The following is an 18,744-nucleotide window of genomic DNA, read 5'->3' on the forward strand; positions in this document are numbered from 1 at the left end:
CTAAGCTAGTTGGTGCCAAAGTATTCTTCACATTAAGACACTTCAGGTGTGTTTTGACAGATCCCCTTAGAGAGACATAGTCAAAAGCTAATGATCTTTATTCTCCATTTGGAAGGTTTTGTTTCAGAAGACTGCTATTTGGTAAAACCTCAGCAGCAGAAATATTTCAACATGAAATGAACAGTATGTTGTAAGGTCAGGAAGGTATTTTTGTTGTCATGGATGATATGCTAATGTTTGGGCCTGATAAAAAGACATATGAGAAAATTGAAGGCAGTGCTCCAGTCCAGTAAAAACTCAGGTATGAAGCTAAACAGACACAAATGTAGTTTTGACAAGCCTAAAATTCAATATTTCAATATCAGCTTAAAGGTCACATTTAAAGCTCCAACTTACCTGCTAAAGTTTGAAACCTGTGGGATTGCTGGGTCGCATCTGCTCACTATTTCTAAAGTTTTTATAAAGCAAAAATAAACTCTGTAATTAAAAAAAGAAGCAAAATAAAAGTATTTTAGTATGCATGGTGCACGTGACTTCCACACAGCAAGAGGTTTTCTGGTTTGATTCTCCGCTGGGGTGCCTTCTGTGCAGAGTCTGCATGTCCTCCCTGTGGTCGCATGGGTTTCCTCCAGGTTCTCCAGTTTCCTCCCACATCCTAAAGACATGCTGTAGGTGTATTGGACACTCTAAATTGGCCCTAGGTGCGAGTGTGTGCCTTCTGTGGAAGGTTGGGTGCCAGGCTGGCAACTCGACACCGTAAAACTCCACTGCCAATCATGAGCGGACAGGTGATCCGCTGTGGCGACCCCTAACCAGGAAAAAGCCGAAAGAAGAAGAAGATTATGTCGGTAAGTTGTAGGGTTAGGGTTGAGGGAAGGGGAAGTTTTAGGGTTAGAGTTACCACCCATTATTAAGGTGGTGCAGGTAGGAGGTATTAATATTTTAGTGTAAATATCGGGAGAGGAAATAGTTTTCCTTTCTCAATATTATTTAATTCGATATTTTTTGTTTTCAGCATATGGACAAATAGGGTGTGTGAAGAAACATAGAAAAAGAATGAAAATAGCAGTCTAAAGTGTATTTTCATAGTTATAATTCACACTGAAGGACAATAATAATTTCATCATAAGGCATATATATTTTTAAACATCTTAACAATATTATACATAATTGCTTTATTTTTAACTAGTATGACCTAATAAAGTTAGTGCTGTAAAACAGAACTTTTAGTTATTTTTGTGTTGTGTTGGTAGGGATTGAACCCACAGCCATGCTAACAATTACCATGGACCTGATACTTGACATGATGAGTCACTTCTCTAACTAAAGCAATCAGGGTATAAATGTTTATTGCAATAGACATTCTAACAAAAAAAATCAAGTGGAGGTATTATGATAGGGATTAAAGATTGTTACCATACCTGCAATTATTATGTTTGCTGTTAACATCAATACTTTAGATTGTGTTACTGTGACAATAGAGGCAACCTTGGAACAAATAATAATTATTGGCGTGTACAGACCACTATGTGAAGTGCTGATAATCTAGAATTGTTTATTTCTCACATGAAATACTGGCGGGGAAATAAAAGTGGCGCAAGAACATTTACAGAAACAGGCTGGAATAATTGATTCAGCTTGATTACTAGAGTAATTTACAACATATGTCGCAGACAACAATTGCTGTAGATTATAAAACAGGCTACCAATGATCAAAAAGTACTGGACATTGTGTTTCTAAGGAAATTACTATTAATTCATGTCAAGTTTTACCACTGTTAATGTGCAGTGATCATGGGATTATAAAGGTTAAATTACTGCTAGACTATTCTGCAAAACTGAATTCTGTACCAATCCAGATCCATCTGAAAGCCTCAGTTTGATGTTACAGAAGAGTTTTAGATCCATAAGACTGAGTATTTCTAATGCCTTTTGACTTGCTGATGTGCAGAAGGTCCATCATTATTATGTCTGAGGATGCCTTTTATGCCAGATACGGATCGACTCTTATCAGCCTGTGAAAGGAATTTGAGACAATATATGTCTCAGCATGGCATTTCTTATTAAGGTGTCTTTGTGGGTGTTCCAGTTGTTGCATGTGTCTGGACAGATGAATGGCAAAGGGGGTATTATATTCAATTACTGGCCTAATTAGGGCTGAGTAAAGAGGGACAGTGACATCTCTCGATCTAGACACAATTCATTTTATTATAAGCTGTGCAACAAAGAAGGATTTTCTAATGATAGTGTACACATGTTGGTTGAAAGTTAGGTCAGTGTCCTCATAAGTACGCAATCCTAAATAACTGGATCATCTTTTATAGGGTGCATTGTTAATATGATTGTTTCCCAAAGGATACAGTAATTTGTTTTCTGGCATTTAGTTTCAGTCCATGATTCTGACAGCAATTATACACTTGCCTCGTGACAAACCCTTTTATGCCAGGATGGCCTGAAGTCCATTTGGGGAGTCAGCCGAGCTGTTTCCTAGCTTGTAGTCACCTGCAAACTTAGTCATCTAGAGGAATGTGGTATTATCTTTTACTTCAGAGAAGTAGATGCCAAACAGGATAGGTCCCTGTACTCATCCCTGGAGGACTCCACTGGTCAATGGTCTCTTGCTGAGGTATCTTCTCTTATTTTGATCTCCTGCATCTAAGCCATCAGCCAGTTGGCAATGTAGCAGGTGATATAGAAGTTTATTCCCAGATTATTTAGTGGGGGATTGTGTCAAAAGCTTTAGCTAGGTTGAGGTATGCAGTGTGCATAATTTTACCTTCAAACATTGCTTTGGTGACCTGTTTCAAACAAGTCCACCAGGTTAAATAAGCATGACCTGGCCTTAATGAATCCAAACTGAGACAGGTCCAATGTTTAGAGGTTCCCTTTGTCCTTATTGATTAGTTCCACAAGTCCTTCCTTGGCTTTGCATATGAAATTTGTCAGCTTATGGGTCTGTAGTTGCCTGGTTCTGTGAAAGGTCCTCCTTAATGCAGGGGAATTACTGTTGATGCTCTCCATTCACTTGCTACAAGAAACTATTGTGTGTATAAAAGCTGAGAGAGAGGAACCCACTGTTGTTGTTAGAAATTGTGGCTAAACTGAACATCATGCTATTTAAGATCATCAAGGGATATTATCATGACCTAACAACACAATATTTTTAGCTTTTGATAGCACTTACAGGACAGGAATTTGTGTGATAACTGGAGGTGAGACAGTTTCAGCTGTATTTTGGGGGATAAACAGTGGGGGGAAATAGGGAAAGTCTGAGCTGAATCTGTCACTAGGGCTGATATATCTTCAGCCTCAGTATAGGTAACATCCTTCACAATCAGCTCATCTACATTGTGCTTTTAAAATTATGAGCATAACTAACAAAAAAAAAACCTTATGACTGTTTTCGGCTTAGGTAGCTATTTTGGCCTCAAACTTGGGTTTGGTGGATTCTATTAAGCTCCTAGAAGGTTGTTTTGTTTATTTCAGTGACAAAAAGCTCTAACAACATTCACCAAATGGGTATTACCCTTGTTATCTTTGTTAAAAAGTCTCCCTCTTTTTATTGTAAAGCTTACATTGGTTTTGGCATATTGTTGTGAACACACAGCCCCATATGCACTGTCCACAGCAAGAAGAGTTCATTTCCACTATATATAAAGAATATAGAGGCCAGAGACTTAGAAATGTATGCAAATGTTTGAAGTATGACTGAAGAAGTGTAACTGAATATCTACCTGCATCCCAGTGGTATGGATTATCAGAAAGTATGGCAGTATGAGACCATGTGTCAATTTAAAAACGTTAAATGATGCGGATTGTGATGGAGAAGGTTCATTCTACCTGTACCTGAGAATACTGCACCTAAGCTAGTTAATTGTCAAAGTATTCTTCACATTAAGACACTTCAGGTGTGTTTGACAGATCCCCTTAGAGACATAGTCAAAAAGAAGCTAATGATCTTTATTCTCTCCATTTGGAAGGTTTTTGTTTCAGAAGACTGCTATTTGGTAAAACCTCAGCAGCTTGATGAAATATTTCAACATGAAATGGACAGCAGTATGTTGTAAGGTCAGGAAGGTATTTTTTGTTGTCATGGATGATATGCTTTAATGTTTGGGCCCTGATAAAAGACATATGAGAAAATTGAAGGCAGGTGCTCCCAGTCAGTAAAAACTCATGGTATGAAGCTAAGCAGACACAAATGTAGTTTTGACAAGCCTAAAATTCAATATTTCAATATCAGCTTAAAGGTCACGTTTAAAGCTTCAACTTACCTGCTAAAGTTTGAAGGCTGTGGGATTGCTGGGTCGCATCTGCTCACTATTTCTAAAGTTTTTATAAAGCAAAAATAAACTCTGTAATTAAAAAAAGAAGCAAAATAAAAGTATTTTAGTATGCATGGTGCACGTGACTTCCACACACCTGTACTGTGAAGCAATCATGTGTAACAGTGTGACAACATGATTCTGTGGATAGCAGTATTTGGAAGTAAGCTAACACTGCAATGCCAAAAAAAAAATCATTCAACAAACTAAAATGCAAATTTGTAAATTAAGCAACCCAACCAAGGTAATATTTGATGAATAATGTAATTTTCTTTTGTTTTTTTCCACACCGCCATCAGCTTAGTATCTTTAAGAATATCTGAAATGGAGAACAGAAGTGCTCTGAACCCAAAACAGCATGAACACTTTATGTCCTTCATATGTCCTTCACAGCATATGCTCGCATAAAGAAGAAATGGAATGCAGATGCAGTATTCCATATCACTCCTTTGAATATGATCTTTAAGTGTTATCGGAATGAGACTACAGACAAGCTAAAATGCCCATCCAGTGTAACTGAGCTCTGCCAGGTCTTATCCTTGATAAATTTCTTTGCCACGTCGGTGCCTGATCTGTCCATATTGCTGTGTCTACTGAGATTTCCAAAAAATGGCAACCTTAGTCACAAGGAAATGCTCAAGCCCAAGCCTTCAGAAAATTTCATATTTACTTATTTTAGTTATTTATTTCCTTATTTATTCAATTTGTTGACTGGGAATGTGGGGATAGGAGGGGAGTAAAGTACAAGAGCCCTTTTCCGTGGAGGCCTGGGGAGAAATTCTCCAATTGTACAGTGGTTAGTTTAATACAGTGCATAAGCATATTGATATAATAGTAAAGGACAACTTATTATATAATTACAGTGGTAAGATCATAGGTTCATAGGTAGGTACTAGGCTATCTGCCCAAGGCCATTTATAAGCCTAGCCAGAATGTTTTGGCTTTTTCACCTCCCTTCACCCAGATTAGTTTCCTGGGCCTCTGTCCAGTGATCCCAGGTGTATATTTACGATTTCCCATCCACTCATCAAGATTTCTCTTGAAGAGAGTCAGTGAAGTCTCTGTCCCTAACATAAGATTAGGATTCTATTCCAGAGGCTGAGGGAAGTCTGGGACAGGAATCTATCCACTCCAGCATGTCCTGTTGTTGTTGTGCTGAGAGTTTGGAAATCCCTGGGCGTGTGGCTGCTCCAAGAATTTGGTTTTCCACTTAGGTGGAGCATGTCCATTAATTCAGAGGGTTTGGACATGGCCCTTGTCTACGTAAGGCAGAGGTCTCTCCTCTGAGGGAGGCGGTAACAACCCGAGTAAAAGATGGAGTTTCTTTAACTTGAGGCTTGCATAGGGCATCTGTTTGAGGCCCATGATCCTCTTAATTTGAGGTACTTTTGCAGTCTTTCCTGCTGTTGCAGGTGTCCCTGAGTGAGGTACACATCCCAAATGGGGCACTGTACTCTAGCCATGGGCCTGATGGCTGATGAGTAGAGGGGCACAATAACCTCTTTTTGATCTAGATGTGAACCCTGGCCCTGTGATTAGGTGGGCTACATAGAAGGATTTTCTAACCACTATGGCAATGTGGTTATCAAAGGAGAGGTTGCTATCTACTTGGGTCCCCAAGTCCCTAATTACATCTTCTGTACTTAGTGGATTACCTCCTATGTGATAGTTTGTGGGCACTTTATTTTTTCCAAAGGGGATGACTATGCACTTTTTGGCATTTAGCTTAAGTCCATGATTCTGACACCAGGTATTCGTCTCTGTGAGACCCTTCTGGAGAATGACTATGTCAGCCAGGGAGTCGATTATGGCCCCCAGTTTGCAATCATCTGTAAACTTGGTCAGCCATAGTCCTCCCGTAATTGCCTGTACCTCAGAGAAGTATATACCAAACAGGAGCGGTCCCTGGACTGAGCCCTGATGGATTCCACTTGTAACCGGTTTAGAGTCGGACATAGCACCCGCAACTCTGACCATGTGAGTTCTATCCATGAGCCAGTTTGCAACCCATTTCATGACATAGGGGTTAATGTTCAAGCTGGTGAGCTTTTCTATAATGCCAGAATGGGGATTGGTGTTGAAAGCCTTTGCAAGGTCCAGGTAGGCTGTAAGGACTACCTTTCCCTCATCTATCAGCATGGTAACTGTTTCAAAGAAATCAACCAGGTTTAGGAGGCATGATCTGCCTTTAACAAAGCCGAATTGGGTAGGGTCCAGTGTCTTGATGTTCCCAATGTCTTTGTTAATGAGTTCCATGATGATGCGCTCCATGGCTTTGCAGATCAAGCTAGTCAGGCTTATAAGGCAATAGTTCCCAGGATCTGTTGTTGCACCACCTTTGTGGAGTGGGATAACTGTTGCTGTATGCCATTCTTTGGAGTACATAGCCTGTGATGAGACTGAGAGCTTGAACAGTGAGTTTAGGTAAGAGGTTAGTTCCTTTTTGGAGCTCATACTAGGACTTTGACACCTGGGATGCACCATCCAGTCCCACTGATGCATGTAACTGCCAGCTTTGGAAATTGCTGTATTTACCTAAGTGTCTGGCATGATGTCTGGGGCTCTACAGAGAATCTTCTGGAACTAGGTTGGAGCCGCTTCATAAGGTTGGGGAGTAAATTTGTCTGAACCTGTTAGCCAGGATGTTGGCAATCCTGTTGGTTCAGTGTATTTTTGTCGTTTTGCACTAGCTCAAACTGATCTGAAGGTGCTGCAACAGATTCTTGACATAACCTGTGAAGAAGGCTTTGTGATTATCTTTAGCCCATCTTTGCTCAATTTTTCTTTTGAAGTTGTGCCTTGGATGATTTTATGCAGGGATCATAGTTTCTTGCTGGTACTGATTAGGGATGCCTTCCCTTTTGGGATTTTGCTCTATCATGTAGTAGTTTCCTCGCTTCTGTTGTATGAGCTGGCTTTATGGCTTCAGGGTCCCACTAGGCTGGGTTTCCTCATTTTGGAGGTAGTGAGTCTTTTGTTTTACTTGGGATAAGCTTGATCCCATGCATTTCCTGTGAGGTGCACATAGAAGATGCATTTGTGGAAGAGATTCTGCAGTTTGGGCCCACATTATCCCTTTAGCAGTGGGGCTTTCGAAACTTTCCACCTTGGTCTTGAGAAGTGTGAAGTTTTTCTTTTGAAAAGTTTTTACAAGTTGACACCTTTCCTTGACTGGGGGTGGGGTTGCTGATGTGGATGTCTGAGTAACTGATTAGTTTATGAGATCTGATCTTATCAGTTGACTTAGGGTTTTACCTCTGGGTGGTACAGGAACATTGAGTCACCCTTATTGGTGATTGAGTCAGGTCCAATATGTTTATCACCCTCTAAAACGTGGGAGTGGTAACCAGAAGATTGTTCAAGGGTGTTTGAGTTTATAAACTCTAGAAGCATTGGACAAGAAAGGAGTTTATGTACTTGAGTAGTTTTCCCAATCTATGTTTGGGTAGTTGAAGAATCACCCAATATCATGGTGTTGAGGTAGGATACCTTAAGTTGCTTCGGTTATTTCATACAATATTAAGATATAAAACAAGTCTTTAATGCAACTATTAGTAGGAAGTTATAAAGCATTTTTTTGTGCTACTATATGTGATTTCTTTGGCTTCGGTCATCTCGATGGCTTGGGTTCCCAGGGGGGTGATGTTGGGGCGCCTAGGAAAAGTTTGCCTCAGGTCGCTTCTAACATACTTACGCCACTGAGTAAGCTGACACTGCAATGCCAAAAAAAAAATCATTCAACAAACTAAATGCAAATTTGTAAATTAAGCAACCCAACCAAGGTAATATTTGATGAATAATGTAATTTTATTTTGTTTTTTTCCACACCACCATCAGCTTAGTATCTTTAAGAATATCTGAAATGGAGAACAGAAGTGCTCTTAACCCAAAACAGCATGAACACTTTATGTCCTTCACAGCTTATGCTCGCATAAAGAAGAAATGGAATGCAGATGCAGTATTCCATATCACTCCTTTAAATATGATCTTTAAGTGTTATCGGAATGAGACAACAGTCAAGCTAAAATGCCCATCCTGTGTAACTGAGCTCTGCCAGGTCTTATCCTTGATAAATTTCTTTGCTACGTCTGTGCCTGATCTGTCCATATTGCTGTGTCTACTGAGATTTCCAAAAAAACGGCAACCTTAGTCACAAGGAAATGTCAAGCCCAAGCCTTCAGCAAATTACATATTTACTTATTTTATTTATTTATTAATTAATTTATTTATTTATTCAATTTGTTGACTGGGAATGTGGGGATAGGAGGGGAGTAAAGTACAAGAGCCCTTTTCAGTGGAGGCCTGGGGAGAAATGCTCCAGTTGTACAGTGGTTAGTTTAATACAATGCATAAGCATATTGATATAATAGTAAAGGACAACTTATTATATAATTACAGTGGTAAGATCATAGGTTCATAGGTTCATAGGTAGGTACTAGGCTATCTGCCCAAGGGCATTTATAAGCCTAGCCAGAATGTGTTGGCTTTCGCCTCCCTTTTAGATTAGTTTCCTGGGCCTCTGTCCAGCAGGGCCACTGATGTGATTCCAGGTGTATATTTACGATTTCCCATCCACTCATCAAGATTTCTCTTGAAGAGAGTCAGTGAGGGGCTCTGCCTAACATAGATTGGGATTCTATTCCAGAGCGAGGGAAGTCTCTGGGACAGGAATCTATCCCTCCAGCATGTCCTATTTATTGTTGTGCTGAGGTTTAAATCCCTAGAGCGTGTGGCTGTAAGAGATTTGGTTTTCCTTAGGTGGAGCATGTCCATTAATTCAGGGTTTGACATGGCCTTGTACGTAAGGCAGAGGTCTCCTCTGAGGAGGCGGTAAGCAACCGAGTAAAGATGGAGTTTCTTTAGCTGGGCTGCATAGGGCATCTGTTTGAGACCCATGATCCTCTTGGTGAGGTACTTTTGCAGTCTTTCCTGCTGTTGCAGGTGTCTAGTGAGGTACATCCCAAATGGGGCACTGTACTCTATTATGGGCCTGATGAGCGATGAGTAGAGGGGCACAATAACCCCTTTTGATCTAGCTGCGAACTCTTTTGTGATTAGGTGGGCTACATAGAAGGATTTTCTAACCACTTTGGCAATGTGGTTATCAAAGGAGAGGTTGCTATCTACTAGGGTCCCCAAGTCCCTAATTACATCTTCTGTACTTAGTGGATTACCTCCTATGTGATAGTTTGTGGGCACTTTATTTTTTCCAAAGGGGATGACTATGCACTTTTTGACATTTAGCTTAAGTCCATGATTCTGACACCAGGTATTCGTCTCCGTGAGACCCTTCTGGAGAATGTCTCTGTCAGCCGAGGAGTTGATTATGGCCCCCAGTTTGCAATCATCTGCAAACTTGGTCAGCCATAGTCCTTCCGTGCTTGCCTGTACCTCAGAGAAGTATATACCGAACAGCAGGGGTCCCAGGTCTGAGCCCTGAGAAATTCCACTTGTAACCGGTTTAGAGTCGGACATAGCACCCGCAACTCTGACAATGTGAGTTCTATCCATGAGCCAGTTTGCAACCCATTTCGTGACATAGGGGTTAATGTTCAAGCTGGTGAGCTTTTCTTTAATGCCAGAATGGGGAATGGTATTGAAAGCCTTTGCAAGGTCCAGGTAGGCTGTAAGGACTACCTTTCCCTCATCTATGGCTTTGGTAACTGTTTCAAAGAAATCAACCAGGTTTAGGAGGCATGATCTGCCTTTAACAAAGCCGAATTGGGTAGGGTCCAGTGTTTGGAGGTTCCCAATGTCTTTGTTAATGAGTTCCATGATGATGCGCTCCATGGCTTTGCAGACCAAACTAGTCAGGCTTATAAGGCGATAGTTCCCGGGATCTGTTGTTGCACCACCTTTGTGGAGTGGGATAACTGTTGCTGTATGCCATTCTTTGGGTACATAGCCTGTGGTGAGGCTGAGCTTGAACAGTGAGTTTAGGTAAGGGGTTAGTTCCTTTTGGAGCTCGTGTAGGATGCAACCTGGGATACCATCCAGTCCCACTGATGCTGTGTTCTTGGCTTTGGAAATGGCTGTGTTCACCTAAGTGTCTGTGATGTCTGGGGCTCTACAATCTTCTGGAATGGACACGGGCCCTTTAAGGGGTTGGGGGGTAAAATTTGTGCTGAACCTGTTAGCCAGGATGTTGGCAATGTCTGTTGGTTCAGTGTATTTTTTGTCGTTTTGCACTAGCTCAGAGCAGATCTGAGTGCTGCCACTTAGATTCTTGACATAGCTAAAAAAGGCTTTGTGATTATCTTTAGCGTCTTTGGCAATTTTTCTTTCAAAGTTGGCCTTGGATGATTTTATGAGGGATCATAGTTTCTTGCTGGTACTGATTAGGGATGCCTTCCCTTTTTGGGATTTTGCTCTATCATGTAGTAGTTTCCTCCTTCTGTTGTAGAGCTTATTTATGGCTGGGGTCCACCAGACTGGTTTCCTCATTTTGGAGGAGTGAGTCTTTGTTTTACTTGGGATGGCTTGATCCATGCATTCCTGTAGGTGCACATAGAATGCATTTGTGAAGGATTCTGCAGTTTGGGCCACATTATCCTTTAACAGTGGGGCTTTGAAACTTTCCACCTCGGTCTTGAGAAGTGTGAAGTTTTCTTTTGAAAAGTTTTTTACAGTTGTTTCCTTGACTGGGGCTGGGATCGGGATGTTAATGTCTAGTGTGATTAGTTTATGATCTGATCTTACCAGCGACAGGTTTACCTCTGGTGTGGAACATTGGTCACCCATATTGGTGATGATCAAGTCCAATATGTTGTCACCTCTCATGGGAGTGGTAACCAGTTGTTCCAGGGCGTTTGAGTTTATAAACTCTAGAAAGCATTGGGCAAAGGAGTTTGTACTTGAGTAGTTTTCTTACTCTATGTTTGGGCGGTGCAGTGGTGCAGTGGTTAATGCTGTCACCTCACAGAAAGAGGTTCTCCGGTTCGATTCTCAGCTGGGGTGCCTTCTGTGTGGAGTTTGCATGTTCTCCCTGCATTCGCGTGAGTTTCCTCCGGGTACTCCGGTTTCCTCCCACATTCTAAAGACATGCTTCTGGAGCATTTCTCCCCGGGCCTCCGCTGAAAACAGGATCTGTGGAACCTAGTTGGACTTTCCCGGTCAACAAATGTTAAATAAATAAATAAATATGTTTGGGTAGTTGAAATCACCCAATATCATGGTGTTGGGTAGGATCTTCATATTTTCCAGTGTTCTCAGGAATGCTGAGTGGGGGCCTTGAAACAAGGTGGGTGACCTGTAGCAGGCTACAAACTGAAAGGCAGTTTTGCCCACTGTTAGTTGCACATGGATGGTCTCCGAGGCCTCGTGCTGTGCTACAAGCCCAGAGGTGTGGGAATCCTTGATGAAGATGGATACACCACCGCCTTTTGTATTTAGGTCCGGGTTCTGGGGCCGAAAGGTATGGTATGAGTTAGAGCCTGGTAGTGCTGGGGTGCTCTCTGGAGCCTTGAACCAGGTTTCTGTTACTGCACATAAATTGATTCCCTCCTTGCTGAGGAGTGCCTCGAGTGTGTGCATTTTGAGGTTTAGACTTCTGGCATTGAGTAGCATTACCTTCAGTTTTTTGTTGCTTGTGTTGTTTACAGAGGTGAGTTTGTCTTTTGAGCCTTGCCTAAAAAAGGCACTATAGGGGTGGCAAGAGCCTTGGCCAGTATTCAAAAGCCCAAGGGCGACAGGTGCAAGCCATCTCTTGCAAAGCAACGTGGCTTTTCAAGCATGTCATCCCAGGCTGACAAACACTGGATCCCCTTTGAATGACACCAAAAGCTAAACCAATTGTTGAAATCGATCATTTTATCTTTATACTGTGGCATCATTCTTGGTGAGGACAAGATGCTACTCAGGGTCAGGGTCATACCGGCCTGGTCTACATGATCAGAGAGATCCTCTATGTCTCTTTTCATGTAGTCTAGGGAGGTACATCTCAGGTTGTTCACACCAACACGGACAATGACAGAGTCATATTTTTACCTGTTATGGAGTGACCTGAGTGCTTGTGTTATGTTGTGGATTCTGGCACCTGACAGACAACTTATAGTAATCTTCTCCTTGTTCAGTCTAGTGAGAGGGACGTCAGTGTGCCTGACAATAGAGTCTCCTATTACTAGGGTATTGGGTGTGTTGTTTAGCCTTAAGGTCTGTGATTGTGTGGCACACTGACTTTGTGAAGTATGTGTTTTGTGGTTGTTGTTGGGGGGGTGGAGGTTGTTTGGATGTCTGCTTTGGAGGTCTCTGCTGCTTAGGCAGATTTCTATTTAGAGCCTCCAAGTATGTTTTTGTGTATTTATGTGTGTTATTGGCCGGTGCCGATATGATTGCTCTATGTGGGACTGGTAGTGTGGTGCAAGTGTTTCCCTTCTCCTCATGACTGACTGTTCCAGTCTTGGGTTGAGAGAGCTTGGCCTCCAGTCTGGCTGTAAAGTTGCATCTCTCGCATACAGTTATGTTTGTTGGAAGGAGGAGAGGTTTGTCTGTGTACACGAGGCAATTGTGGCATTGCCTCAAAATGCCCAGATTCACCAGCTGAACTGGAGAGTACACCTGAAACTGCCCTTTGGACATGTCTGCACAGATAAAGTGAAGTTTTACTGATTGTCCGGTTAAGGACAAATAGAGAGCCCTATACTTCTGTATAGTATAGGGGGTGTAGTGCTAACATTTATGAGTGCTTACTAGGAGATTTGGGCAAGTGCTGGACTGAAAAGAAACTGTTTAGAGTGCTTAAGCTGAAAGTCTGACTGGTTCCAAGGGAAAAATTGAAGAGCAGACTTCATGGAGCCAGGAAAAGTTTAATCTTAGCTAAACGGCACTGAGCGGAGGTGCGCACTGCGCAAATGTGGGTTTTTAAGGCAGGTAGATGAAAGAGATAGAAATTAGCCCAAAACAGCCAATAAACTACTAGTTGCTGGGCTGAGACTACTCCAGGGACAGATAGGCTGCTCAAAGCTCCCCACTCTCACTGGTGAACAGAGAAACTTCCTCCTATCCAAGTAAGGATATAGGCAACACAGGAACTTGTACCACAGCCTTGAATTCAGCAGAACCTGAAAACAGGACTAGAGTAGCTTAGAAAAGGTTGGAAACACAATTTTTTTTGTTTTTTTTTACAGATACAGCAGTACACTACACAAAAACACTTTAAATGCTTTAAACAGGCTAGTGCACTTGAGTGTGTAGCCTACAACAGTTAAACAGATGCTTTTAACACAGAAAATGACTTTAAATGACTTTGAAAGTGCAAATAGCAAAAAAAAGCAAGTATTTCAGCATTAAATAGCTTTTTAGAGTACAGAAATGCTAGTAGATTGCGTTTTAGGCGAAAACTAGTAGTTGCAGTAGAAAAATGCAAAAAAAAATACATAAATCAGTTGAAAGTCTCTCTTTGTTTCTCCGCTGCTTGTAGTACTCTGCAGGACACCACGAGGAGCTTAGCTGAGTTGAATACAAGCGCAAAACCATGCAAATGTGGGTTTTTAAGGCAGATAGATGAAAGAGAGAGAAATTAGCTCAAAACGGCCAATAAACTATTAGTTGCTGGGCTGAGACCACTCCTCCAGGGACAGATAGGCTGCTCAAAGCTCCCCACTCTCACTGGTGAACAGAGAAACTTCCTCCTATCCAAGTAAGGATATGGGCAACACAGAAACTTGTATCACAGCCCTGAATTCAGCATAACCTGAAAACAGGACTAGACTAGCTTAGAAAAGGTGCAAAACAAGAACTTTTTTGTTTTTTTTTTCCTTTTCTTACAGCCACAACAGTACACTACACAAAAACACTTTAAATACTTTAAACAGGCTAGTGCACTTGAGTGTGTAGCCTACAACAGTTAAACAGATGCTTTTAACACGGAAAACTTTAAATGACTTTGAAAGTGCAAACAGCAAAAAAAGCAAATATTTCAGCAGAAAATAGCTTTTTAGAGTACAGAAATGCTAGTAGGTCACGTTTTAGGTGAAAACTAGCAGTCACAGGAGAAAAATGCAAAAAAAATACTTAAATCAGTTGAAAGTCTCTCTTTGTCTCTCTGCTGCTTGTAGTACTCTGCAGAACACCATGAGGAGCTTAGCTGAGTTGAATATCAGTCAAGTGCCTAAGCGTATAATACTAAAGACAACTTGATTTAATATAAATAAAACAATAGAAGAGACATGGTAGCAGCAGACATTATTTTAAATACCTTTATCAGATTATCACTTGTGATATAGGTAAACTTACATTTATATAAAAGAAAACAAACCCTACTACTACAAACATTATATGTCACATATATTCTTTTGTACAATATAATCAATCCAACATTACATAAATTGATCAATTCCTGGTTTTCCTTAAACATCATTTTGCTTCCAAAACATTTTTCTGTATGTATTGTTCCCACAATTTCCATTTTTGCTATGTAATTTGCTCCTACCCTTTTCTAAAGATCCCACTTGCAGTTCTTTTCCTGTGTGACTGTATTTACCACTACAAATATGGTTTAGACTTTGATTTCCATTTTCAACTGACTGATTTTTGGCAGCCACCTGAATTAAACTTAATGAGGCCTCGCCATATCTAGGCAAAACAGATCCCGTATCCCAGCTCAAAAAAATAATGTCCATAGTTACATCCATTTGCTGACCTAATATTTCTGACACAGCACTCTGTAAGGAATTTTTAAAGTCTGCCAACTGATCACACTCTCAAAACATATATTTCCATTTATCTTTTTCTTCCCCATCAGACCTTCAACATTTGCTATCTACCTGAGGAAAAATGCTTTGGTGTTTGCTTGGAGTACAACATACCTATGCAAACAGTTTCAAAGAAAAATCTCAAATTCTCTAGCCTTGGTTGCATATTTGGGAGTCATACATATGTCCTCTCATTGTTTCCTTGTGAACTGCATATCCAATCTCTCTTTCCAATGGTTTCTAGTCTCTTCTGATTGATTACTATAGTTATTGTACAGTATTTTATATGTTCTACTTATTATCCTTTTTTTAATAGCAACTTCTGTTCTAGATTAAACTAAAAGCTCTACTGGTACATGCCTTTCACTTAGGATTCCTCTATCCATTTCTCTTTACCTATAGTCTGATATCAGTCCCTGATAGGGAAGGCAGTCTCTAGTCTGCAGTCCAAATGTCATCTTATCCTCTTTCCATTCTATTACTGTTCCTTCCCTAATTATTTGTTCCCAATGCCTTGGTTCCATTGTCAATTTCCACCAATAAACTCCAGCCTTTTTTCCTATTCTCTGTACCCATAATTGCAGACCATCAGCAGAATCTCCTTTCTCCATTCCTTTGTTAGCTTACTTCTTAAAATACTTCTCCAAGTCTTTTAGGTTTCAAATACCATGAAGGGAAAGGGTCCCATTCCAAAGTCGGGGTATCATTAAAGTTCATGTAATTAGTATTATTTTAGTCTTTAATGTTAATAAAAAGTGCCCTTCACAGCACCCACAATGTGCCCAGAACTGAGTCCTTCTGCAATTCATACGGAATTACATGTATCGGTAGCTTATCTAAATGTTGTTGTTGTATTTTTCGGCTCAGTAGCTTATCTAAATATTACTGTAAATTCTTTTTATGAGACGCCTGGTTATCATTCTTCCACATTGCTCTCATTTCCGCCAGCAAATCCCGGTATTTTATGACTTTGTGTCTCTGTACGTGAGATGCTATAATCACTGGGTGTAGCAGTTTCAATGATCAATGATACTTTTCTCTTCATTTCATGAACTACTATATCTGGTTTTCTCGCATCTGTTTCCTGAGCATTTGGTAATGGACGAGCCCACGTGATACAAACTTCATCACGTCTATAATGCTTTGTGGCTCACATTTCCAATGCTTCTGAGCTACTTCAAAACTGTAATGTTTTCACAATCCCCAATGCCACACTCTTCTGCTTGTTCAATTGAATGCATTCTTCAGCTGAGGAAAATGGACTACAAGTTATTTTATTGATGATTTTGACATGACATATTTACTAATTTCTTTGTCTTTCTTGGGCATTTTTACACCTGTATTTTTGATGGATTCTACTTGTTTTCTGTTCTGCTACAACATATAGGTTCAAAGGATCATAGGTTGGTACTAGGCTATCAGCTCTAGGGCCTATACAAGCCTAGCCATAACAATGCCCTGGTTATTTCTTCCCACAGTATTTACTTCCCTAGACCCCTGTCTAGCAGGCTGACTGGCATGATCCCTGGGGTGAATTTCCTACCTCCCATCCAATCATCAAGGTTCCTTTTGAAGAGGGCCAAAGAGGTGCTCTGCTTGACATGTATGGACAGTCTATTTCAGAGTCTGGGGAGTCTCTGGGTCAGGAACCTATGCCTCCAGCATGTTTTGTTCATTGTGATGGCAAGGTTTAGATCCCCAGAGCATGTGGCTCTGAGGGATTGGGATTTCTTTAAGTGTAGCATGTCCAACAGCTCTGGTTTTGACATGGCCTTGTATGTTAAGCAGAGATCGCCTCTGAGTAGACGATATGTGACAGAGTATAGGTGGAGTTTTTTTAGATGGTCAGCATAGAGCATCTGCTTTAGGCCTGTGATTCTTTTAGTGAGGTATTTCTGCGGCCTTTCCAGTTGTTGCAGATGTCTTGAGAGGTACATACCAAATGAGGCATTGTATTCTATAATGGGTCTAATGAGGGATGAGTACAGTGGGACAATGACCTCCTTTTTTCTGGATGAAAAGCCCTTAGTGATGAGGTGTGCCACATAGAAGGATTTCCTGACTGTTGTGGTGATGTGGTTATCGAAGGTGAGACCACTGTCCACCTGTGTCCTAAAGTCTCTTATCACACTTTCAGTATTTAGTGTACTGCCACCTATGTGGTAATTCATGGGTACATGTTTTTTCCCAAAGGGGATAACTATACATTTCTTGGCATTAAGCTTGAGCCCATGGCTCTGGCACCAAGCATCTGTTTCTGTAAGGCCCTTTTGTAGAATATCCACATAATCTGGGGATTCAATAATGGCTCCCAGTTTGCAGTCATCTGCAAACTTTGTTAACCAGAGTCCCTTAGTGTTGGCTTGTACTTCAGAGAAGTAGATGCCAAACAAGAGTGGTCCCAGGGCTGAACCCTGAGGTACTCCACTTGTCACTTGCCTGGAGCTGAATTTGGAGTCAGCTACTTTTACAGTGTGGGTTCTGTCAGTAAGCCAGTTGGCAACCCATTGAGTGATGTAGGAATTAATGCCCAGCTTAGTAAGTTTATCTATGATTCCAGAGTCGGGGATGGTGTCAAAGTGCTTGGCGAGGCCCAGATAGGCTGTGTGGACCACCTTACCCTTGTCCACGGCTTTGGAGACTGATTTGAAGAAGTCAGTCAGGAGACAAGATTGGCCCTTCACAAACCCAAACTGCATGGGATCCAGTGTTTGAAGGTTGCCGATGTCTTTGTTTATAAGTTCCATGATAATACGCTCCATGGCCTTGCAGATCAAGCTCATCAGACTGATGGGGCAGTAGTTCCCAGGATCCAAGGTGGATCCCCCCTTGTGGAGTGGGATAACTGTAGCTGTGTGCCACTCAGTGGGCATGAAGCCTGAGGTGATGCTATGATTAAACATGACACTTAGATGAGGTGCCAGTTCATTTTGTAGTTCATGTAGTACACAGCCTGGGATGTCATCTGGTTTCATGGATGCTGTATTTTTAGCTTTGGAGAGTGCATTTTTTACCTGTGTGGCTGTTATTACCAGAATTTGGCAATCTTTCAGTGTTGAGATGGGCCCTTTAGGGGGAGAGGGGGGTGAAGTTTGCACTGAATTAATCTGCCAGGATATTGGCAATATCCTTAGGAGTAGTATATTTAATGCCATTCTGTTGTAGCACAGAGCAGATCTGAGCATTGCCATTTAGATTCTTGACATAGCTATAGAATGTCTTGTGGTTGTCTTTGGAATCTTTGGCAATTTTATTTTTGTAACTAGCTTTGGAGGATTTTATGAGAGATCTCAGCTTCTTACTAAGGCTGGTAAAGCAGTGTTTTTCCTCTTTTCTGCAACAGTTTCTTCCTTTTGTTGTAAAGTTTGTTCATGGCAAGGGACCATCAGATTGGCTTCCTTTTTTTGGAGGAGAGCGTCTTGGTTTTACTGGGCATGGCATGATTCATGCACGAGTGGATGTACTCATGCAGTGCCGTAGTGTAAAATTCAGCAGTCGAACTTTCAGTTCCCGTCTGCATGGGTGTCATGAAGTTTGTCACTTCTGACTTGAGTAGCAGAAAGTTGGCTATGGAGAAGTTTTTTACGGATTTTTCCTTACTGGGGGATGGGGGTGGGATGTGGATGTCAAGGGTGATTAGCTTATGGTCAGACCTGACCAATGAGGGGGTGACCATAGGTGTGGAGCATCGATTTCCCATGTTGGTAATGCCCAGGTCTAGGATATTG

This window comes from Protopterus annectens, chromosome 15.part0, assembly GCF_019279795.1.
Source record: "Protopterus annectens isolate FY-2018-M chromosome 15.part0, PAN1.0, whole genome shotgun sequence".
NCBI lineage: Eukaryota > Metazoa > Chordata > Ceratodontiformes > Protopteridae > Protopterus > Protopterus annectens.